Source organism: Oryctolagus cuniculus, chromosome 4 (genome assembly GCF_051225735.1).
Source record: "Oryctolagus cuniculus isolate XC-2025 breed Fujian yellow rabbit chromosome 4, ASM5122573v1, whole genome shotgun sequence".
Lineage (NCBI taxonomy): Eukaryota > Metazoa > Chordata > Mammalia > Lagomorpha > Leporidae > Oryctolagus > Oryctolagus cuniculus.
Genome location: NC_142870.1, coordinates 4,319,409 through 4,343,830, shown reverse-complemented (window position 1 = coordinate 4,343,830; position 24,422 = coordinate 4,319,409). Strand labels below are relative to the sequence as shown.

At 55.2% G+C, this 24,422-nt stretch overlaps 1 protein-coding gene and 1 long non-coding RNA gene across 4 annotated transcripts in view; both read right to left on the bottom strand.

Moving 5' to 3' along the window:
* The window catches only part of DSCAM (DS cell adhesion molecule), a 718,036-nt gene that overhangs the window by 693,052 nt on the left and 562 nt on the right, over nucleotides 1-24,422 (bottom strand). The gene's annotated exons all lie outside the window — the stretch shown is intronic.
* LOC149126877 (uncharacterized) lies at nucleotides 2,125-24,422 on the bottom strand. Its single transcript, XR_016232230.1, has 2 exons — nucleotides 23,798-24,422; nucleotides 2,125-2,379 (listed from the first exon to the last, which is right to left on the bottom strand). It is a non-coding gene; the product is annotated as an uncharacterized LOC149126877 (long non-coding RNA).

Genomic DNA, 24,422 nt, shown 5'->3' with positions numbered 1-24,422 from the left:
TGCACACCAGGAAATGGGCTCCCCCTTACCCACCAGGGAACTGGTGCCCCCTGCACACCAGGGAACGGGCTCCCCTACCTGCACACCAGCACCCCCAACACCCCTCCCCCCTTGGCTTCCACAGATTTCCCAAGACAGTTCACAGGACTCAGGGCCATACACAGGTGCCCTGAGCAGTTCATTTCAAAAGATGCAGATGGGGCCAGTGCCGCGGCTCACTAGGCTAATCCTCCACCTGCCACACCGGCACCCCAGGTTCTAGTCCCGGTCGGAGTGCCGGATTCTGTCCTGGTTGCCCCTCTTCCAGGCCAGCTCTCTGCTGTGGCCCGGGAGTGTAGTGGAGGATGGCCCAAGTGCTTGGGCCCTGCACCCCATGGAAGACCAGGATAAGCACCTGGCTCCTGCCATCGGATCAGCACGGTGAGCCAGCCGCGGCGGCCATTGGAGGGTGAACCAACGGCAAAGGAAGACCTTTCTCTCTCTCTCTCTCACTGTCTGCTCTGCCTGTCAAAAAAAAATTTAAAAAAAAAGTTGCAGATGAGCAGGCAGCTGCGAGATGGACAGGGAAAAGCACGGGCCGGGAGCCCCCCCTCCAGCCCCTCCCTGGGTTAGCCACACTGGAAGCTCCTTGAATCCCGTACAGGGGACCCATCGCATCCTTGACGCTGGTGGCAGCTCAACCTACAGCGTCTTTCCCCTCACCCAAGGCTGGGAGATGGGGTTAAAGTCCAGACCCTGAACCGCTGCTGCCGAGGTGTTTCTGGTGACCAGCCCCTATCCCGCCGCACCCACAGCCTAATCATTGGCGCACAAACGCCACTCCTATCACTATGCAGAAACCAAGGGTTTTAGCAGCTGTGTGCCAGGAGCCAGGGTCAGAGACCAGCGGTGTCTCACTTTGTATCTGTCACAGTATGAGCAAGTGCGAAAGTTGGGAAGAGAAAGGAAGAGACAAGGAGACCAAAGACAGAACCTAAAAGGAACCCAATTAAGTCGCACAACACAAAGGGAGAATACGCGGAGTGTGAACGGGGCTGAGAGTTATTTTGAGGCTGCAGTTATGCTAAGTTGAATTCTACGTCCAAATTAAACTTGTTTAGGAATAGGCAGATTTTGGAAACTGACAACATGGGATGCGTTTTTTTAACTTACAATTTTTACCCCTACTATAGATTTCTATTTAGCATAGGAGGGAGAGAGGGAGAGAGGGAAGGAGGGAGAGAGGGAGAGAGGGAATGAGGGAGAGAAGGAATGAGGGAGAGAGGGAAGGAGGGAGAGAGGGAGAGAGGGAGGGAAGGAGGGAGAGAGGGAGAGGGGAAGGGAGGGAGGGAGGGAGAGAGGGAAGGAGGGAGAGAGGGAGGGAGAGAGGGAGAGAGGGAAGGAGGGAGAGAGGGAGAGAGGGAGGAAGGGAGGGAGGGAAGGAGGGAGAGAGGGAGAGAGGGAGGGAGGGAGGGAGGGAGGGAAGGAGGGAGAGAGGGAGAGAGGGAGGGAGGGAGGGAGGGAGATCCTGGGGATGAGATTCTGCACCCAGACCTGAGCAGGTGATTTAGCAATGGTGCATGGCGAGAAGCCCATGCTGGGGGTTGCCCCCCAGGGTCCCTGTGCTGGTGCTGAGCTGGGGAATGACTGAGAGGCCGGGTCCTGAGGTAGGTCGAGGGGGCTCCACCCTCAGGGCCCGGCTCCAGTTGCCTCAGGCCTCGCAAGACTGGCTTTGACTCCACAAGAATGCGCTGTTATAAAGCGAGTGCAGCCTGCTCGGCGCACGCACCTGCTTCCTCTCTCCCCACATGACCTCTGTCTCACGCGTGAGCTCATGCACATGCTGCCATCCCCCACGTTTGTCGGAGGCTGAACGGCTGGGGCCACCCGGCCTGGTCCTTTCGTCCTCCAAACCTCCACGCTAAATAAATTTCTTTCCCTTATAAAGTGCTAGATCCCAGGGATTTTGTGATAGAAACACAAAAAGTTCTGAGAGAGTGAAACATTCATGCCGGTGCTTAATCCACACCTTTTCTGATGATCACAGAACCCAAAGGGACCAAAATTCCCTTCGCTTGTGTGTCAGAGAATAGATGGGGATTGCTGTAGGAAAACCTGCCCCAAATGCACCCTGTCGGTGTTACATTTTTGCATGCTTTATTTCCAAGAGAAAGGCAAAATGCAGAGGAACTTAAATTGCTGGTCATTAGTTGATGAAAGCCAATTAGCTGTCCAGGGTGCGCCCTCTGCGCTCTGCTCGTGGTGCACTCAGTTCTCAGCAGCTCGTGGGTTATTTCCTGGTAAGAAACCACAGACTGAGCCTCCTCACACGCTCTCCAGTCCCCAGGCGTGATTCCAGCAGGAGCACAGGTCGCAGGAAATCACATTTCAGAGTCTCCGCTGTGAAAGGGATCCGAGCAGTCGTACGTTACTAAGGAAGCACGCAGGACACAAAGTTCTCCACACCTCTGGTTCGCCGGCAGATCTCACACAGTAAACCAGACCTGACTTTTCCGCCAGTCCAGCTTCGGCAGCCCCCCCCACCGCCCCGCGCGCTCCCCACCTCCTCCCACCCGCCAGCACCCAGCCACCCACCACCATCTCTGCAGCACCAGGAACCAGCGTTTGCTCTGTTGCCTCTCCTCCAACTCTCTGTTCTGCAAAGGTCCCTGCACTCCCCAGCCAAAACACTGCATCGGGAACTCAGACGCAGATCATGATGTGAGCACGCGAGGTTGAAATCCACCTCGGACCCAAACTCAAATCCCTCCGTATTCTGCTCCTCTTCCTCAAGACGGCACAGAAACAAGCACACGGCACCCCTCCCCCTCCACGCTGGGAACGTCCCCTCTTGCCACCTGTTCTGCTAATCTTTTCATCACTCACCACTCCCAATCAAAAGCACAGACATCCATAAAAGCCGAATCTATGTATTTGAAAGGCAGAGCGACAGACAGGGCCGAGCAGAGTGAGAGAGAGAGCGTCCATCTGCTCATTCACTCCCCAAATGCCGGCAACAGCCAGAGCCAGGCCAGGCCAGAGCCAAGAACTCCATCCGGGTCTCGCACTCCGGTGACAGGGACCCAAGCGCTTGGGCCGTGTTCTGCTGCCTCCCAGGTGCACTAGCAAGGAGCTGGATTGGAAGTGCCGAGGGGACTGAAGCAGGCACCCAGACAGGAGATGCCAGTGTCACAAGCAGTGGCTTAATCCACCCAACCACAATGCCCGCCTCTCTGAAAGTCGAGTTTCGAATTCTCCTTTTCCCTGAAACTCTTAATCAGGCTAGTCAGAAGTCTCTGTTTCCATCAAAATCCGCAGATCGTGGATTTGAGTCCAGATTATCCCAATAAAGCAAATACTATAATGAAGCAAGCCACATCTAGTTTTCTGTTCCCCAGTGCATGTAAAAGTTATGCTTACATTATATTATATAGCACATTAAGTCTGCAATAGCATTATACCTAAGCAAAAGTTCATAACTTAAAACACTTTGTGGCTAGGAATGCTAATGGTCATCGGAGCCGTTGGATAAGATTGGACGTCCTCGATGCGGGGCTGCTGCAAGCCTGCCATTTGTACAAACGCAGGGTCTGTGAGCACCATAAAGCAAGTGCAACACCAGGAGAACCTGCTCTGCTCGGTAGGTCCCCCTCGGCCGTTCTCATCCACACCTCCCCAGGCTGTGAGTGCGCCTGACTCGCTCTGTCTCCGGTTGCTGTAACTGAGCACCTCAGCCTGCACAATTGATAAAGAACAGAGGTTTGTCCCTTACAGTCCTGGGGGTGGGGAGGGCCAGAGCGTGGAGCCGGCACCTGCTCGGCATCACAGCGCGGTAGAGGCACCGCAAGGTGAGGCGGAGCAGGTGCACCGGGGCTGGTCTCTCTTCTTGCAAAGCCGCTAACGCCTCCCTGGAGATCCGACTCCCAGCGCCTCCTGTCTTTCCTGTCACCCCCACAGGCCCCACCCCCAAACAGCACTAACACAGGAAATGGGGGATTAACCTTCTAACAGGTGAGGTTTCTGGGGATTTATTCAAGCCCTAGCAATGCCCTGTCTTCTTGGGCCTTTGCCATGACCTAAAAAAGGGGGAAGAGTCTTATTTCTTGCACAGTGCCTGGTATAGGGATTTCCCTTCCTTAATTCATTCAACAAACACTTAGAGCAATCTTGTTCTAGCGACTGCAGGCAATGCAATGAGCAAAGCAAAACCCTGCCCTGGGCTCTCACAGGTGAGTGGATCCGATGGGTATACAAGAAGCACCTGCTCCATGTTTTCTGAACCAAGTAACTTAGTGTTCCCCAAAGTCTACGTTAAATGTCTGAAATGGTAGAGGTTTCCAGCAGAGACTGAGGTCAGATATTTTTACTATTGTCCTCTCTAATAGGTTAGAGCTGAGGATTCGAGGGATTATGGCTTGTGGATCTTTCAAGTTCAGATCTTCCTCATGGAGAAACTCCTGGCCTACTGGAAGATCTGTGACTCCATCAGAAAAAGAAAGTAGAATTGATGGCGCTGGTGCTGTGGTGTAGCAGGTAAAGCCACTGCCTGTAGTGCCGGCATCCCTTATGAGCGCCGGTTCGAGTCCCGGCTGCTCCACTTCCGATCCAGCTCTCTGCTGTGGCCTGGGAAAGCAGTGGAAGATGGCCCAAGTGCTTGGGCCCCTGAACCCACGTGGGAGACACGGAAGAAGCTCCTGATCAGCCCAGCTCTGGCCATTATGGCCAATTGAGGAGTGAACCAGCAGATGGAAGACCTCTCTCTCTGTCTCTCCTTCTTTCTGTGTGTAAGTCTGACTTTCAAATAAATAAATAATTAAAAACTATTTAGAAGAATTGACTAAAGCAGTGACATCAGGCTTCTGTGCACTGAGCCCCTGTAAACAGCATCCCCTGGTTTAACTTTTCGGTCAGTGAACGTGCCGGGGGCCTGCACTCTGCTAGGCCCTCTCCAGCAGGTGAGGGGTGGGCTCCTGCAGCAGAGGGAGACGGGTGGGAAACGCACAGCTGTCTCATTCCAAGCGGTCATAGCTACCATGCAGAAACATGGGCGAGGCGAGGAGAAAGACGGAGTCCACCTTAGATCAAAGGATGCAGGGGGCTCCCTTAGGTGGAGCTCTGGCCCGAGGAGGAGCCAGCATTGAGGCTAGGGTGGTGGGGGTGGGAACAGGCTCTGAGGAACAGCCAGAGGCCAGCAGGGCCGGCATAGGGAGTAGGGAGTAGGGAGTAGGGAGTGGCCAGCTTAGGGGGTAGGGGGTAGGGGGTAGAGGGTAGGGGGTAGGGGGTAGGGAGTAGGGAGTAGGGAGTAGGGAGTAGGGAGTAGGGAGTAGGGAGTGGTGGGTGTAGGGAGTAGGGAGTGGCCGGCATAGGGGGTAGGGAGAAGCCAGGTCCCGGCGGCCCTCCTGGGCTGTGGGCTGGAATCCTGCGTTTATTCCTGGGACGTCCATGGGCCGTGAGCACAGGAGTGATGCGGTCTGATTCACACTTGGAGCAGCTCCCTCTGGCTGCTGGTGGAAACCCAGGATGGTAAGAGTGTGAGGGTGAGAGCAGAAGCCAGCTTAGGGGTGACAGCCCACCCCGGGAAGAGCGTGGACCTGCTGGAACTGAGGTGCGAGTGGAGGAACGGCCGTATTCCGAAGGCTCAGCCACCAGGATGTGAGGACAGCTCCGGGGTCTCCTCTCCTGAGCAGCACCCAACTCGGGTGGCAGAGACGTGACGTGGAGCAGGTGCGAGCAGAAAAATCTGGAAATTCCGTTTTATGTAAGAGTTTGAAATGTTTATAGGAGTTTTTATAAATTTTAAAACCATGATTTGTTTTCATTTTTATTTGAAAGGCAGAGAACAGTGAGAGAGAGAGAGATTGATTTTATCTGCTAGCTCACTCCACAAATGCCCACAATAACCAGGCCTGGGCGGGGCTGAAGCCAGGAGCCAGGAACTCCACCCAGGTTTTCCGCAAGGGTGGCAGAGACCCAGGTACTTGGGCCACCATCTGCTGCCTCCCCAGGGTGCATATCAACAGGAAGCTGGATTGGAAGCTCTGATACAGGGCGTGGCCATCCCAAAGGATGTTAGCAAGGCCAGCCCACGTATGAGATTCCTGGGGGGGGGGGGGGGGGGCGGCTGTTGAATAGGCAGCCGGACTTGGGGGCCTGGATTAGAGCTCAGGGAAGGGCATGCGTAGCTTAGGGACCTGAACTCATCAGCAGGTGGAGACCATTCAACCCTTGGCCTGAATGAAATCCCCGAGATGGTGATGGGAAGGGAGGGGAGCCTGAGGTAGGGTGGGATGAGGGTCGGGGCAGACAGGAGGAGTCGGCCGAGACCCTCAGGAGAAGTGGCCTCTGGGTCAAGGCTGCCGAGAAGCTGGACGAGATGCAGACCAGAAACAGGAAGGTCACGGCCAACGTCAACTAAACAGCCTCCGTGGTGCGGGCAAGACGACACGGGCCCGGCTGAGAGACGCACAGTGGGTCAGCACCGCTCGGCTCGAAGAGAGCCCAGCTGCCGGCTTCCTGCCTACCGGGAGGCAAACACAGCAGCTGAGAGGCCACCACAGCGTTCAAGGCTGGGACACGGGCTCTGTTCTCAGGGGCCAGCTACAGACGACCTGGAGGGTTAGGCGTGCAGCAAGCCATGTGCCAGGCACACAGCCCGGGCCTGCCCCAGGCAGCATGAGACGCACGCAAGCATCCAGTCCTGCTGCTTGAAGTGTCAGAGACACAAGGCAGGGGAAGGAGGTGGGACAAGCACGACCGTGCGTGCTGGACCATGGGAAACCCAGCAGGGGGACAATCCTAAATGCAAGGGCACGGCCCTCAAGGGGATGGAAAATGATGGACGGAATCCTGGGTGTGGACGGGGGGTTCGGTCTACGAAGGGAGCGAGGCCAGCGCCGCCAGCGCCACGGGAGGGTGGGCAGCACACGTGGGTGCCACTCTGTGAGGCCTGAAACCCAGGGTCACCAGTCAGTGTTGCCTAGAAGTGGGTCCAACTGGCAGAGACTCAACGGCTCCACTGGCCCTGTGCTCACAGATAAAAGCCCCCGGCCAAGCAGCCCTCCCGTCTTGGGGACCAGGAACAGCGCTCTGACCCCGAGGAGCCGACTTCAGTCCAGCTGGCCTGTCCAGTGACTCAGGAGACTCAATCACACCCTCCCTGGGGACCCAGCAGCCGCCTGACCCCTTATTGCTACAAAGCTCACCTCCATGGCTGCTGGTTGTTTGCCCTGAAGCCATGCGCATCTCCTACAAGGGCGTTCGTGGTGAGCCATGCCCCCACCACCAGCACCACCAAGAGGCTAAAATAGTGCAGTGGTCGCAGCTGTCCAGGGCCAGGTGCACCCATTCCCATAACTCAGTCCCTCCTTCACCCATGGGGTGGGAAGGAGGCAACACAACAGGAAAGCATGCTTGTAGAATAAGGCAGCGAGCACACGTGTGCGTGTGTATGTGTGTGTGCGTGCATGCGTGCGTGCGTTGAGGGGCTGGTGCATCGTTCGCTCGGTTTTTCTGCTTTCTCAGGAAGTGAAACGAGGTCACCCGCTCAGAGTGTGCAAGGGGAAGAGGACAGGGGACCTTCAGGTCTGGGGAGACAAGCAAAGGTGTGAGACAGGACCCAACTAGGGCAGCGAGCTGGGAACGAGGCAGACTAAGGGTCCGCTTGAGGTTTAGGGCTTGCTGAACACGAGACCAGTGTGTGCAGCCTCCCCCGGTCACACGCAGCTGCTCTGTGCCGAGGTGGGAAGCCAGCTGGATCGACAGGAGGGTCCTTAAGTTTCGGGGAACTCGGGTGGGCAAGAGCACCTGCTGAGATGGGTAACAGGGAAAGCAAGCGGCAGGACCGCGTGTGGCAACGCCAGGCGCCGAGACACGCACCAAAGGGCTGAAGTCGCACAGTTCTGGCCTCCCAGACTCATCCACTGGATTTCCAGTCCCACTGCTGGAATGTCGGGAGGTGCGGCTGACCGGGGGCTTAGAGGCATGGAACAGAGAGTGTCTCGGGTGAGCGAGACTCTGGAATTCCTATGATTCCAGAAAACAAACAAAAAAACCCCGAGACCCCAAAACTGTGCCCAAATCGCTACATTGTGCCAGCGTCTTCCTACAGAAAAAAATGAAGGAAGCCACAGTTGCTCTCCAGCCCACTCCAGCTCTCTGGGATAACTCACACCTCACTCTCACCTAAAGCGCTGTGCCTGCCCAGACAGCAGGAGCCTGGGAGCCCAGCGCAGGGGTTCTACAATCAGACGCCCCAGGGTTCAAACCCAGCCTCTGCTACTGGCTGGGTGCATGACCGGCCGTAGGAAAGGCACTTCTCTGGAAGCCTTGACTTCACCAAGGGTAAAATGGGCAGCATCCGAGGAGGCCTCTCAACGGCTGAAGATTAAATGGGATGATTTTAAAAAGCACTCAGCACAGTTCTGCAGACATGACAGCTCATATTTATGAGTAATTGTGGGTTCCTCCAGCCCTCCAAAAACAGTAAGTCCACAGGTGTCACCATGGCTACGAGCATCAGTGAGTGCGCTTGGCCAGTAGAGATGAAGTCAGACCCACCCTGGCAGCACAGCCCATGCTCTGCGAGAGGGTGGTCTGGGTGGGCATCACAGCTTGGGTACCACAGTTTGGGTGTCTCCTAGAGGCCCAGGTATGGAGGGCTTGGCCCCAAAGTCTGGTGTTAATGTTAACAGGTTAGGGTGGAGCCTTGATTTAACCATGGCATCTCAGGGGTGGAGCCTTGATTTAACTGTGGCATCTCAGGGGTGGAGCCAGCGGGAGCTTTCTAGGTCACCCGGGGCTTGTCCTCAGCAGGGTTGACCCTAAAACCTGAACTGGGGTAGCGGCTGGGTCTCTGGTGCAGGGGCTGCTTCTTGGGACGTCTGCCTCGCAGATCAGTGCCTCGTTTGAGATCTCTGCTCCCAACTCCAGCTTCCTGAGCTGAGTCCCTGCCCCTCACGTGGGAGACACAGACGGAGCTCCTGGCTCCTGGCTCGGCCTGGCCCAGCCCTGGGGTTTGTGGGCATTTAGGGAGTGAACAAGCAGATTAAAGATACCTCTCTTCCTCTCTCGCTCTCGTTCTTGCTGGCTTGCTGACCATCTGCCTTTCAAATAACTAAAATTAAAGCAAATGTTGTTAAAAACTGAGCCGGGGAGCCGGCATTGTGGCGTAGCAGGTAAAGCCACCGCCTATAACAGTGCCACCCGGTTCACGCTCTGGCTGCCCCGCTTCCAACGCAGCTCCCTGCTCATAGACTGAGAAAAACACCAGAAGGTGCCCCAAGGGTGTCGGCCCCTGCCACCCCTGTGGGAGACCTGGATGAAGCCCCTGGCTCCTGGCTTCAGCCTGGCTCAGCCACCTGGGGAGTGAACCGGGGGATGGGAGATCTGTCTCTCTGTTTCTCCTCCTCTCTTTCTCTCTCTCTTTCTCTCTCTCTCTCTCTCTCTCTCTTTCAAAGAAATAAATATATCTTTAAAAAGACTGTAGGGCCAGCGCTGTGGTATAGTGGGCTAAGCCTCTGCCTGCAGTGCCGGCATCCCATATGGGCTCCGGTTCAAGACCCGGCTGCTCCACTTCCGATCCAGCTCTCTGCTGTGGCCTGGGAAAGCAGTGGAGGATGGCCCAAGTGTCTAGGCCCCTGCACCACGTGGGAGACCTGGAAGAAGCTCCTGGCTCCCGACTGGCCCAGTTCTGTACGTTGTGGCCATTTGGGGAGTGAACAGCGGATGGAAGACCTCTCTCTCTCTGTCTCCCTCTGTCTATAACTCTACCTCTCAAATAAATAAATTAAAAAATCTTGAAAAAAGTTTTTAAAGCATCGAGTCGGACTCAGCTCCTCTCTCTGCTTCTTGGCTCAACATATCACCCTCGCTCGGCAGATCCTCTGCCGTCAATCAACCAATCAGCCTCACCAGACAGCAGGCCGGCGGGGCCTCTCCACCTTGGCTCTGACTCTCCAAAGCCAAAGCCAAATGACTCATCTGCCTCCTCCGGAAGCTCCTCCCAGGCATGTGACCACAATCTGACCAGGATACCAGGACGAAGGCACCCTCACGGCAGGCATCCAAGAGGGGAATGCAGGCCCCGAGTCAACCAGAAGAGGGCGCTAACCAAAAGCACGCCCAGGGTGCAGCGCAGAGAGACCTGCAGACAAGGAGCAGCGCTCACTGGCTCAGGGCAGCACTGAGCACTGTCAGAGCCCGACTGCTCCTGCCACCTCTGGGCACTGGACACAAACCTCCCTTTCCAGAACCAACATCACGGTGAGTAGCTGCTCTGACCACCCGCCAAATAAACGAATGCTAGAAAACTGTAAGAATATCACCAGCGGGCACACGTTACCCTCACTTATTACAAAAATTCCCATCCAAGGTCAACCAGTGAGAATGTCTACTAGTATCTTCTAAATGGTTCAAGATACATGCCCAGGGCCGGTGCTGTGGCCTGGTGGGCTAAGCGTCCACCTGCAGCGCCAGCATCACATATGGACGCCGGTTCGAGTCCCAGCTGCTCCTCTTCTGATCCAGCTCTCTGCTATGGCCTGGGAGGCCAGTGGAAAATGACCCAGGTCCTCGGGCCCCTCACCCACATGGGAGACCAGGAAGAAGCTCCTGGCTCCTGGCTTCAGACTGGCCTAGCTCCAGCTGTTGAGGCCATTTGGGGAGTGAACCAATGGATGAAAGACCTCGCTCTCTATCGCTTCCTCTCTCTATCTGTAGCTCAACCTCTCAAACAAATAAATAAAAAATCTTTTTAAAAAAAGATATGTGTCCTCTGGTGACTTTCTGAAATAATTCAGCAGCAGTGAGATTCAGAGTCGCATCCGCAAAGCTGACTCGTGTCTTTTCTCCTAGAATCCCCCAGCTGATAAAAATTCACATCCACTTTCTTTCTTTCTTTCTTTTTTTTTTGGGGGGGGGGGCCTCCTTTGCCGTTGGTTCACCCTCCAATGGCCGCTGTGGCCGGCGTACCGCGCTGATCTGAAGCCAGGAGCCAGGTGCTTCTCCTGGTCTCCCATGGGGTGCAGGGCCCAAGCACCTGGGCCATCCTCCACTGCACTCCCGGGCCACAGCAGAGAGCTGGCCTGGAAGAGGGGCGACCGGGACAGAATCCGGCGCCCCGACCAGGACTAGAACCCAGTGTGCCGGCGCTGCAAGGCGGAGGATTAGCCTAGTGAGCCACGGCACTGGCCACATCCAATTTCATTCTTCGATTAGCAGTTCAAAAAATATTTCACTCCAATATTTTGGTATTCAGAAAACTGATGGCCAGGTCAGCACAAATTTAAACCTGGGAGGTGCGGAAAGACCCCACCGAATAACACAAATGCGAAATCAACGTCACCCCTCATCCACCCAACAACAGAACACGAGATCATGGAAGATTCCCATCCTGAACGATAGCCTGTCTCTTACCAACACAAGCAAATGGGCTGGTACAGAAAACTGAATGCATTTTCCATATTTATTCACTGATTTTTTTTTAAAAAAAAGAGTTATTTGTTTATTTTTGAAAGTCAGAGTTACAGAGAGAGAGAGAGACAGAGAAAAAGGTCTTCCACCTGCTGGTTCACTCCCTAAATGGGTTCAACAGCCAATGCAGGGTCGGGCAGAAACCAGGAGCTTCCTCTGGGTCTCCCACATGGGTGCAGGGGCCCAAGGACCTGGGCCACCTTCTGCTGCTCTCCCAGGCCACAGCAAGGAGCTGGATCGGAAGTGGAGCAGCCAGGACTCAAAACGGCACCGATATGGGATGCCAGCACCTCAGGCAGTGGCTTTACCCACTACAGCACAACACTGCCCCCCATTCACTGATTTTTAAACATCAATATTTCTCTTGCCCAAAACAACTCTTTAATGCAACTCTAAAGCAAACTTAACATAATGATTTTCAGTTTAAAAACTACAGAAGAAGAAATGTGGTTTCATTCAGAAGAACTGGGGCAGGCTGAACATGCAGAAAATAAAGACCATGACCCCAGACGGACTGGGTTCCAGGGCTCTGGGTCAGTCACCACCTGACCACAGGCCAAGGGACAGCCCGCATCTCCAAACCAGGGCGTCCCACTCCACCACCGAGGTCACAAACTCCCACCCCTCTGGCTGGACGAGGGTGAGTGGAAGTTCACGGCTCCCCCTGCCACACAACTGCGGTGTGGCCGCTGATGCTTAGCTTCATTCCACCTCCTTCAACACCTGCCTCCCAGCTCCAGCATCACAGGAAACACCATGCCCAAGACCCTCGCGTCCAGCAGCACACAGTGCGCGGCCTGTGCCGTCACTACCACAGTGAGGGCCACTAGCACCTGCCCGGCGACCCTACCTGCTAGATGTCCCACAAATGCGAGTTGCCCTTTGCCCTCGTTGTGCACCATGAGAAGCATTGGGGGGGGGGGCTTCTTTCAGACCCGGGGACACAGCGCTGCCTCCCTGCGGTCTTGTGTGCAAGCAAGCGCTGGCATTTGCCTCCAGCGCCTGAGGAGGGAGGGAGGAGGAGCACGTGCCCAGGAGAACTGCTCCTCTCTGGCAAACACAGCCCCACTACAGTGGGTCCCTGGCATCACGTTCTCAAGCCGGGCTGTCCTTAGTGACAACCCTTCCCGCAGGGAGCTGCTGGGCCCCTCACCTCCCTGGGAGAGGGAGGGAACACGCAACACCTGTTAGAGTGCGCACATCCTGGGGGACTGGTTCTAACAAGCCATCGGAGCCACACGGCCTCTCATCTCCGTTCTTATGACCAAGAGTCTCACCGCTTGCAATTGCAGGAGGCCTCCGCGGGGTATGAAAGCTAGTCCTGGAACATGCCCGTTCCGTGGGGGAGAGTTGAGAAAGCCTGACCAGAGACAGAGAAGAGAACAGCGCGTGCTCCGCGGGGCGGGTTGTGAGCGCTCTCAGCCACAGAGCAGTCGGGAGCTATTTTAAACCAGTACCTTCTGCCACCAAGTCCCTGGGCAGACCTTGTGACTCCTTAATATACCGCTCGCCCCCCTTTGTAAAGGAACAGAGGTAGAGGAGCCTATTATTGCCAAGACAAGACAGTCTACCCCAATTCCTGTGGAGATGAGCAAGCAGAAATCCCGTGCCCTCGCCTCCCCTGGCTCCCACACAGTCGCTCCCAGAGATTGTTCCCCAGCGAATCACAATGAAATCGCCGAAGGGCGGTAACATCAACCTTGTTTAAGATGCCTGGGAAGGAGAGCTATTTTTAATATTATCTAAAATAAGATTGCGGGACACATAAAAGTATTTTTAAGGTTCTGAATTTAGGCCTCTCTCCAGCACATATTCAAGTCTATTTTCGTTCAGAAATCAAGGACACGGTGTTTGAAAGGATTATTCCACCACTGATACCTGCCCTCGGTTTATCACCTACATGGTCCAAAATGCATGCACGTCCTCATAAGCCATCTTCTCATTTTCTGATGATCTGGCACAGTGACACACACCTTGTATGATACATGTGGTCAATGTGTGGGCATTTACCTAAAGGAAGGGAACAGAGGCTAGGAAAATCCAACAGACAAAATGACCCCGAAGTCCTTTATAGCCAATATGGAGATGAGCTTGTGCCTTGATATTCGCAGGAAGGCGGATGCCGCGTCCCCAGGGTGGCGGCAAAGCAAAGCCTGAACCACTAAGTGGATTCACGCTCTCGTCCTCATTCCCTGCTAGCTCACCCCTTAGGCTTGCTCCAAGTGTGACCCCGTGGGTTTCCCACGATCGATCTCTTGCCTGCAGATTTCAAAGGACTTCTCTGTGAGGGCCCCAACTTGTAGCAAAGAAGGGGTCATCGTGAAAAATTCAATAGAATCAACCTTGAAGCCAAGAGCATGCAGTCAACAAACCTGAATACAAAATACGCCGAAGCCAGAAGAAAAAATGGCACAGAGAACCCCATAGGGACGAACAGGAAGATGCTAACATACACGGCATCCAAAACACGCAGCGTCCACGTGGGCAGTGCCCCCTACAGGGCTGCGCCTACTGGCGCTCTGTTTTCCCATGGCTACCCCTGCCACCAACTCCCCCAGGACTTGCCCAGATCCTGAGGGCACTCAGCAAAGCCTCACTCTGCCAGTGTAGACTCCCCAAGTAAGTCACTACCCAACACGGAACAGCACAACAGCACCTGGGGCTGTACCTGGAACCTCGCTGGGTTCACTTTCTTATTAGTATCGTTTTGTTAAAATCTATTTACAGCCAGTGCCACGGCTCACTAGGCTAATCCTCTGCCTTGCGGCGCCGGCACACCCGGTTCTAGTCCCGGTTGGGGCACCGGATTCTGTCCCGGTTGCCCCTCTTCCAGGCCAGCTCTCTGCTGTGGCCAGGGAGTGCAGTGGAGGATGGCTCAGGTGCTTGGGCCCTGCACCCCATGGGAGACCAGGATAAGTACCTGGCTCCTGGCATCGGATCAGCGCGGTGCGCCGGCCACAGCGGCCATTGGAGGGTGAACCAACGGTAAAGGAAGACCTTTTTCTCTGTCTCTCTCTCACTGTCCACTCTGCCTGTCAAAAAAAAAAAATCTATTTACGTATTTGAAAGGCAGAGTTACAGACAGAGAAGGAGAGAGAGAGAGAGAGAAATCTTTCATCTTCTGGTTCACCCCCCCAAATGGACACAATGACCAGGGCTGGGCCAGTTCAAAGCCAGGATCCAGGAGCTTCATCTGGGTGCAGCACTTGGGCCATCTTCTGCTGCCTTCTCAGGTGCATTAGCAGGGAGCTGGATCAGAAGTGAGCGGCCAGGATGCAAACCCACACCCGTGTGGGATGCTGGCCAACGTTGAAGGTGACAGCCTAACCCACTGCAGCACACATTGGCCTCTCTTACTAGTATCTGAACCCCATCAGTCCCTATCCAAGTGTGTGCTTGCAACCACGGACCCTGGGGGACAGAGATCATGATACCCAAGGCACATGTTGATGACGCAGACCCCTAGGCCACGCCCACTTCAGGGTGGTTGGAGCTGGGAAGCTATGTGCTGAGCTGTGAGAGCAGCGGTAGTGGAGGAAAGACAATGGTCCATGCCAGGGTTAGAGACCCCTGGGGAGCTGTTCACGCTGTAGAAACGAGTCCTGATCTTCTCCCTTCTCCTTGACCCAGCACCCCTGCGACTTGAGAACCTGTGTCCTTGATCCTTCCCTGGGAAGACCTAGACAGAGCCACACCCAAAGCATAACCATACTGGAGCATCCCTCTGCCCCATACACTCCTCTCACCTGCTGTGTGTGTGTGTGTGTGTGAGAGAGAGAGAGAGAGAGAGAGACAGACAGACAGACAGACAGACTAGGGGGCCAACAAAGCTTCTCCCTCAATATTTTCTATCTGCAAACCTTTGCTTCTATTGCCTGTGCAAATCTGATACCTCAAAAGCCTACAGCAGAGTCTAAGCCTCCCATTCTTTTTTATTTTTTTAATTTGACAGGTAGAGTTATAGACAGTGTGAGAGAGAGACAGAGAGAAAGGTCTTTCTTCCATTGGTTCACCCCCCCAAAATGGCCACGACGGCCGGTGCACTGTGCTGATCTGAAGCCAGAAGCCAGGTGCCTCCTCCTGGTCTCCCACGTGGGTGCAGGGCCCAAGGACCTGGGCCATCCTCTACTGCCCTCCCGGGCCACAGCAGAGAGCTGGACTTAAGTCTCCCATTCTTGGCCAGGGGGTGACAGAGGTGCACAAGGGTCTCTCCTGACTCTCAGTAACAAGAGGGGTTGACAGTGGTGATGTGAGGTCCCACAGGACCCAGATGAACCAACCACCGGCCAAAGCTAATGATCCAAAACAAATACCAAGATCACCTCTAGGTCAAAAGTGTTCCCACAGAGATTCTTACATAAATATCCAGTCGAGGCTATTCTAAAATGGTAGCCATCAAAGACGTAACAGCTGTTGCTTTTGGTGCAGGATAGCATGCACACACATCCGGTGATGAACAATCCCACTCGCTTTCTGCTACTGGGTCAGGGCACCAGGCATCACTGCCTGCTTGGGTTGCCGGCTTAGATAACTCGTTGGAGGAGAACCGTGCCCCGTGGAGAGCATTGCCCATTCCCTGAGTGCTTCCTTGCACCAGCCGATGACACGGACACAGGCCCACCCTTCCCAGGCACTGTCTCTGGCGAGACCCAGCAGGGGTGATCGAGCAAAGCCAGTCCCGGCCCTGGGGTGCTGTTTCCCAATTCGTTGGCAGAGCCCCTGATCACTGTCATGGGTGGGTGTGTTCCGCTCATTCCTGGAGTCTCACAAGTAATATTACAAAGCATTGCTATTTCTACCCTGGCAGCTACACATCAGTTATTAAAAACTCTACAGCTGATATTAAGAAATAAGCACTGTAATTAAGAGGACTGGGATTGGGGGTTTTCAGTGCCCTGTGGGAACCCAAGACCCAATCATGGCACAGCGGGGCTCCTACAGGGAGAAACGACGGGTCCTGGGCTGCTCTCAGGGGAAAGTGTGTTTATTCAAAGTCAAGTCTTCGCACAACACAGCTTCGCACAGAAACCTTCGCACAGAAAGAACAAGGAATCGAATTGAGTGCAGGTGGAACCACCGTGGTTCTAAGTTATCTCCACGTGTGCCTGCTCCTGTGTTATGGTGACGTCCTAGGAACTTCCCCATCACCCTACAGCTCATGTGATGTATGTGAACAACAGGGTTTTCGAGAAGAACCGGTGTTTTCCTCATTGTCGGGAGAAGAATCCATGGTTTGCGTCTCCAAGCAATCAGCCACTTTAACGGCAGGCTCCTGGGGCTGGGCACCCTCCTACACAAGTTCTAACTCCAACCTGACCTTCACCGTGACCCCAGGACAATGCAGAAGCCTCTCGGGGACTCAGGGTTGGTGGTCATCACTGAACACCTCATCACCGCACTGCTTTACAGAGGCTCCCAACAGTGGTGGAGTTCCGGCATCCAGAATCACAGTCTCACGGTGCTGCTCACCGTGAAAACGATTCAAATTCTGTCTAAAACCCGGATACAGCCACTGTTTCCCTCTTGGTCTTAATACTGAAAGAATCAAGGCTTATATGAACCCAACTGTTATGAACTCGCTCAAATGTCTACCCATTGCCATTTCAGCGTCTGGGGATATTGGTTACAAAGTGATCCGGCACACAGAACATTCCTCCCTAGATAAAAGGCACCTGGGCAGGTCAGGACCTGAGCACTGTCCAAATTTTCAACCTGTAAACGAGCAGAGCATGTATACAAACACAGGGACTCTGCAGGGGACAGAAAAGCAGGTCCCTTGCAGCCAGGAACGCAGCAGATTATAAGGAACTGTTCACTTTGTTTGTTCTTTTTTAATTTTGAAAGTTGCATGCATCTAGGGAAACTGGGGGCTATAACACTAAGTGAAATAAGCCAGACACAGGAGGAAAAAATAGCCACGATCTCACTTCTATGTGGAATCTAAACAAAGAGCCTCTAAGGTCAACACGCATGATCTTCTCCAGTCTCCCAGCGTCATGTATGGCAACCACGTGGCCAGGGCCAGTGTCTCCTGGCCCATCTGGAGTGACCCACAGGAAGCACACGGATTGAAACCTAAAGCTGCAGAATTTAAGGGCAGGTTAATGTGGAGGGACCCGTGGTAAACACGAGATCCTAAGTCCAAAGCCGCCGCCCGGTCACTGCTCCACACTCGGTGTGTGTGCCGCGTTCAGCCTCCTGTACCCTGGGAGGCAGGCGATGCCCCCTGGGGAGCGCACTGCAGGTGCAACCTGCTCTCCTCACCTCCCGGCGCTGTGCCCCACCCCAGCTTCCCTAAAACTCTTTTTTTTTTTGACATGCAGAGTGGACAGTGAGAGAGAGAAACAAAAAGAAAGGTCTTCCTTTTTGCCGTTGGTTCACCCTCCAATGGCTGCCGCAGCCAGCGCACTGCGCTGATCCGATGGCAGGAGCCAGGTGCTTCTCCTGGTCTCCCATGGGGTGCAGGGCCCAAGCACTTGGGCCATCCTCCACTGCACTCCCGGGCCATAGCAGAGAGCTGGCCTGGAAGAGCGGCAACCGGGACAGAATCCGGCACCCCAACCGGGACTAGAACCCGGTGTGCCGGCGCCGCAAGGCGGAGGATTAGCCTATTGAGCCGCGGTGCCGGCCTCCCTAAAACTCTTGAGAGCATTCCTAGCAGCTGCTGTAGCGGGGCCCAAGTGATTTCTCAGTATTTCTGCCTTTTCTCTCCCCCAGCAGAGCGCTGGGAAACCAGGGGAAGCCAGCCCATACTACAGAGGTGATCTCTTGCATTCGCAATTCTTCTTTACGCTGCTTTTGCCGCTGCATTTAAAATTGACTTTCTATAAATAGGACTGCTTGCTCATTCCTAAATCTTACTCACTGTCTTCTGCGTAAAAAATAACTTAAATAAGGATGTAGGCAGGATGCACTAGTCCCTGTCACTCTGCCTGGATGTGTAGAAGCTGCCTCCTTCTCTCGTCCCCATTCACTCCTCGTCTGTGAAACACGCCACGTGCTCACATGACTCAGGGCCTTGAAGACCAAAATCAACCAAACTGGAGGATTTCACCATCAGAACTGGTCGACATAAGCAAGTCCAGATGCCCAAAATCATAAGGTGGCAGTGATAAGCTCTAAGAACCTAACTGAATGTTTTTATTTGAATAAAAGGAAGAAATGTTAAGAATGACTGAAGCATTGCTTTCCCCATGCTGTTGTGAGAAAGAGAACTTCACATTCAGTTCTGCTACAAAGTCAGAAAGGGAAGCCCATGGGATGCTTAAGAAAACAGCAGGGTGACTGTGTAAAAAATGACGAAGACCTCTGTTTTGCTGTCTTGGGTGGCTCTTTGGTGAAGCAATGGATTCCCAGGGTCTGCTGGGGAAACTTGGACATGATGTCCAGGCTTCCGCCTGGCATTCCGAACAGGCAGCAAACACTGCCCGGGAGTTTTAAACCACGCCACTCAGCAGAGCACACGTGGGAGCCGGGGTCCTGTGCTGTGATGAAATTGTCGTCTGGGGCCCTTGGCCCAATCTCCCTCCCAGCATGTAGCACTTGGAGCAATGAGATCCACACCGTGCGACCGCGGTGAAGCCCTCCACGGATGCCAGACGGGAATCCTTTCGGAAAGGAGAAAGGCTCACAAGCATTTCCAGCGAGCACACACTCCGCAGCCACGGGGTCCGCAGGCGAGGAGCCACACAGCGGCTTCCAGACACGCGTGTCTCCCAGCTGGTTTCCACATTCAAAACTAGAGCTCTGGGCAAGAGGAGCGACATCGGCCAGGAAAACAGAGGCAGGAGAGACGGGAGGGGTGGGGAAGTGGGTGGGGAGAGGCTCTGTCCATCACTCTGTCCATTCCCTCCCCCAGACAGGGAGCACACATTCCCCCGTCCATTCCCTCCCCCAGACGGGGAGCACGCGTTCCCCCATCCATTCCCTCCCCCAGACGGGGAGCACGCGTTCCCCTGTCCATTCCCTCCCCCAGACGGGGAGCAGTCATTCCCACCGACTCCGTGTCGTGTGCCCTGCTCTGTGCCACCCAGCAGCGCCTGCATCTCAGCCGGCAATGTTACTACCTAAGGAGAGAGGCAGTGGGATGAGCACCCCGAAAACTGAGTTACAGGGAGCAGTGGCTAGTGCAGGATGTCAGGGAAAGCGACAGCCATCCAGTGTCAGGGAGCCAGCCCTCCCGAACATCCTGCAGAAGCCGTCTGGCCTCTGAACCCGAATCCATGCTCTGCACCTGCCCCGTGGGGCTTCCTCCTGGACCTGGCTGCATCTGCAGAACTCAGCAGGGCAGAGAGCACGCAGCCTGCCGTCGCCGGAGCTGTCCGCTCCCCCGCCTTAACCCATGCATGCGAGAAACGCTACTCTGAATTTTTTTTCCCCTTTTCAAAACATTAAGGAAGAGAATATAAATATAACTGAGAGAAGGGGTGAGGGCAGGAAGAGATAAAATCAGAATTCCTGCACCCAGCTCTCTGGCACATGAAGAGTTAACGCTCCTGTCAGAGAAACAGGTGCTGCCCAATTTGCCTGGGGGAGAGGGGCGGGGTGGGGGAGCTCCCTGTCCCCGGAGCCTGGAGCAGGCAGCTGCCGGAGATTGATGGACTGCGGAGGAGCCGGTGCCTCCGCGTCACCCCTGTCACCATCAGCGGCTCCTGGAATGACATTGGAAGGTCAGCCAATCAGGCGCGGAGATGCACCTCGGAGGAGCATGCAGGCCAGCCCAGCCGGGCTCCCTGGCTGGATGCAAATGTACCCTCCGCAGGCCCACCAGCCTCCCCCTCCTCCCGCATCACACACGCCTCCGTTTCCTCTCTGGGCGCCTTCTATCTTTCAAAAAACCGCTGCACACATTTCCTGCCTTTGCACCACGGAACGGAAAGACTGCAGGACCCTGCCTGGCTGCAGCAGCCTTGGCAATGCTCCCCTGCCATGGAGTCTGGCTGCAGTGAACTTGCGAGAGCTGGGGAGGTGTCTGCAGGCAAGCCCCCCCCGCCCCGGCAGCCCGCTCCGTGTTCCCTGGGAGGCTGCGGTCTCGCCCGCTCTGCCTGCCGGAGGCTTGCTGCACCAGTCTTGAGAGGTTTGCGCCCACTAGTGTCCTATGGAGGGGACACAATTGACATGCAGGTAGCACCACCTCACTAGCTCCCAGGCTAGCAGTGCTGGTCCCCAAGGCCCAGCGTGCACTTCAGCACAGCCACCAAGAAAAAGCCCAGACCCTCTCCTTTACCTGTGCCTATCCAGGCTCCGGTGCCGCCGGGACCAGATGGGTCCGACACACTTGCGAAAACCCAGGAAATGGGCACACTTATTTCTGAGAATGCTCTGCCCAGTGCAAAGTCTATTCTCACCCCCGATCAATTACTGACAGGCCAAGTCCATTACCTCCCCCTTAAAATTCAGCTCCTTTAACCAACTCTGGATACCTTAGGTTTTGGCAAATGCGCTCACTTGAAAAAAAAAAAAAACAATTTGTACACAAATTTCCAACCTCCTACAGTATTCACAGGTCTTTGTAAAAACCCCACCCCTCGCCCCCCAGAACAAGCTTCAAGGCACATTTCAAAACGTTCCGTGCACCTGACCCCGGTCCATCCAAAATACTCTGCCAGCTACAAGGGGGCCCAGAAACACAACAGTCACATTGCCATTTTTTTTTTCTCAGTCCAAAGCACCCCCCTCCCGGAGGACCGAGTTGTGCGGGTTCTGGCTGATGACTCACTGGTGCTACCCAAGCGGCAGAGGACACAACCCAGAGGCGGCGTGGGATGGGCTGGCCTTTAGGACGGGCCTGGCTGGCATTTGCTGTTCTGCAGAGGGCAATCTGTGGGGCACGCGGCTCCAGCCGAAGGCCTGGGCATTGCAGGTGAGCCCGGAAAACTCCAGTGCAGAATTTCCATCTGCTTCATAACATGGAGGGGGGAAGGGCAGGGGAGGAGGCCCGGAGATGAGTCCCCGGTCACCTTTTTTTTTTTTTTTGTGCTTACGTACGGTTCCATGGATCCAGCAAGAAGTCACCTTCTGAGCTTCCCGGGGGCATTCGCACTTACAGGGTCTGCGTCTATACTGAAACAACACGGCCAGCCTGCGGCCGGGGAATGGATGATGGCCGAAGGGGCCACCCCTCCACCGCCTCACACCCGTCACCACAGCCTCTCTAACGGCCGCTGTGCCCCGGGCCCGCTGAGAGCAGGGTGCAGTAAAGCTCAAAATCCCACGGCCCAGCCTCAGCGCCGTGGTGGGGGAGGGGTGCATATGAGAATCGGAGACGTCAGGAGGCCAACACAGACTAGTTAGACAGAGCAGCAGAGGCGTATCCCGAGGCCCAGCCATGCCCTTAAGAAGAACGTTCCACGGGAATGGCTCGCCGGGCTCGCGGTGGAGAGAGATGTGCAGCCGCGTGGTGCAGCCGGCTGCCCGTGCTGCAGAGGTGGGGGTGGTGGTGGCCTGTGTGTCTGCACACGCGTGTGCCCTGCTCCCTGCACGGTGCTGGAGGCGCTGGGGCGGGCCTCTCCTGAGCACTGCGGAGCAAGTCCACTGCTTGCAAACAGCACACCTCCCTTCGGCAGGTGAGGTCATTCACTCAAGGGTTTAACCCATGGAGGGACTGAGCTCTTCTCTGCCTGCTGCCCGGCCTGCAGGGTTGCAGCAAGACGCCAGCAGCGAGCTGCCATTGTCTCCTGCCGAGATGCAGAAACACGAGGGCTTCCGGAGGCCCCCAGTGTCACACTGCAGCACTTCTTACAAGCAGGAAAGACATTTTCCCACGTCAGCCACTCGGCTACTCCAGGCCTAGCAGGGATCCACGGCTGTCAGGAGCCACAGATCCTGACCCACACGCATTCGGCAATGGAAGACCCGAATCCGACAGCTGCTGGCCACAGACACTCCCGTCCGTGTGTCTTTAGGCCTCGTGCAAAGAGGCAGGAGTCGTTCAGGTCACGTTTTTGAAATACGGGGTTCTGAGCAGGCAGCAATGCAAACAGAACTCCCGAATTTGAATGACTGTCCATCTTGGGACTCTTTGCACAGTAGGCACTGACTGTCATTCCTTAAGAACCCCCTCAAAGCTTAACCCCTCCCTTCCCTACCAGTAAGGCTTTTTTTAATGCTTGACCATACAGAGAGGGCCATTTTTCTGTAAGATCCTCGCGTAGGCTTCTCTGGTTGATAGCATCACACCGCACACAAATTCACTGCCTCTCACACTACGCATTGCCATCCTAACCGTGGTGATGAGACACACATGATACGAGGCGTTGTGAAAGGAGGTGACAGAGGCGTTAGCCCAGGTGCACATCTGCAAGCGTTGAGTGCATTGCCATCCTTTGGAATAGCTGTGGATTTCCTACAGTTTCATCACTGCTTTTCTAGGGATCCGTTTTTTCCCAGGGTTGTTGATTTTAGCTAGAAAATGCTGATTCAGAACAGCCCCCAAGCCCAGACCAGAGACCACGGTGGCGTGGATCGTGCCATGCTCGTCACAGCTGCATTTCAGGTACCGAGTGACAGGCAGCCAGGGCACAGGCCCCCCCCCCCCATCACTCTGAGACACCTCCTTCCCAGCAGGCCACAGATCTGGCTGCATCCTGTGACTCAGGCCTCCCCAAGGTGTCCAGAGAGGCTCACCTGGCGGACAAGCCTGGCCATCAGGGGGCTGTGGCCCCCGGAGCTCACCCAGAAGCACCTGTCCGTGTGGCATGCATTCACGTTAGCAGAGCGGCTGCAAGGACCGCCCTCCCCTGGCACATCACCCGCCCTCCCCCCACCCCAGAGCCTATCTGTTCCTGCCAGGGTGCAGCACCGGAGCAGTGCCCTCTGGGAAAGACGAGTGTCTGGCTGGAACTTGTTGCCGCTCTCTCCTGCCAGGAAATCTCAAAATGAAAGTTGCCAATACTTGGCTGATGAGAGAGCAAGGGGCTGGTGCGACGTGAGTCGGGGAGCTGCTTCTCTCCAGTCCTTTCTTACACCTCGTTTAAAAAAAATGGACGTGGGGCTTCTCCTGCGGCCTGTTGTTCCAGCACCATCTAGGTAGGCAGAGGACGTGCACGGCTCTGTGCAGCCAGCACCAGAGCTCCCCTCCGGGTCTTCAGGAAAAGCTCCAAGCCGCCCCCCCGCCCCCGCCGTATTTTCTCACAAGGGACAGATTTCCTCTCTCTGTGCCCTCTCTCCCTCCGCTCGCTCGCCCGCTCTCTCCCTGGTAAGGGATTCTGCTCAATGGCTTCATTTCAACCGTCAGCAGGTTACACGTTTCTCGCAGATGCGCCTTCCTGAAGCCAAAGTGGGGACCGGAGCTGCAGTGCCGGGGAGGACAGCCGCCTCCTGTCCCCACGCGCGAGGCAGCCATTCATACCTGCACGCTCCTGGTCACACGGCGGCAGGCACGCGGAGGTGCAGCCGCACACGCTAATTGCATCTGACTCAGTCAAGAGCCGGAGCGTCCTCCGTGCCCGGGAAGAAAGCCTTCGCCAAACAGCACTGGCTGGGCCTTGGAGACGGAGTGCTCTCCACAACGCTCCCCGATTCCATTTATACCACCACACAGGTGTGTGTGTGTGTGTGTGTGTTTAAAATTCGTCAACATTTCGGATGATGTAATGCTTATCAGTGTATATTTTTGCTCGAACGGCTGCGGGGAATATGTAGCAGAGGACATGAAGGAGAGAGCTTTCTTAGAGCCGGAGAGACATCATTTAGCAGAATTAAAACACCTGCGTTCACAGCCCAGGCAGCTTGGAATCTGGAGGTGGGGGGTTGAAATTGACCCCTCCACCTGCCCGCACTTGGAATGTCCCTTTTCAGGTTGTGGTATTCAAAGTGGCCATCTCTGTCTGTCTCTCCCACTCTCCCCAGACCTGCCGCCTTCTAAATAAGGTGCTGTCTCCTGCTGGAGTTAGCTCCCAGCTGGCACTGAGCTAGGTAAGCACCTTCCAACGATTACCGAGCAATTTCTCCCCCAGCCTCTCTCCATCTCTGCC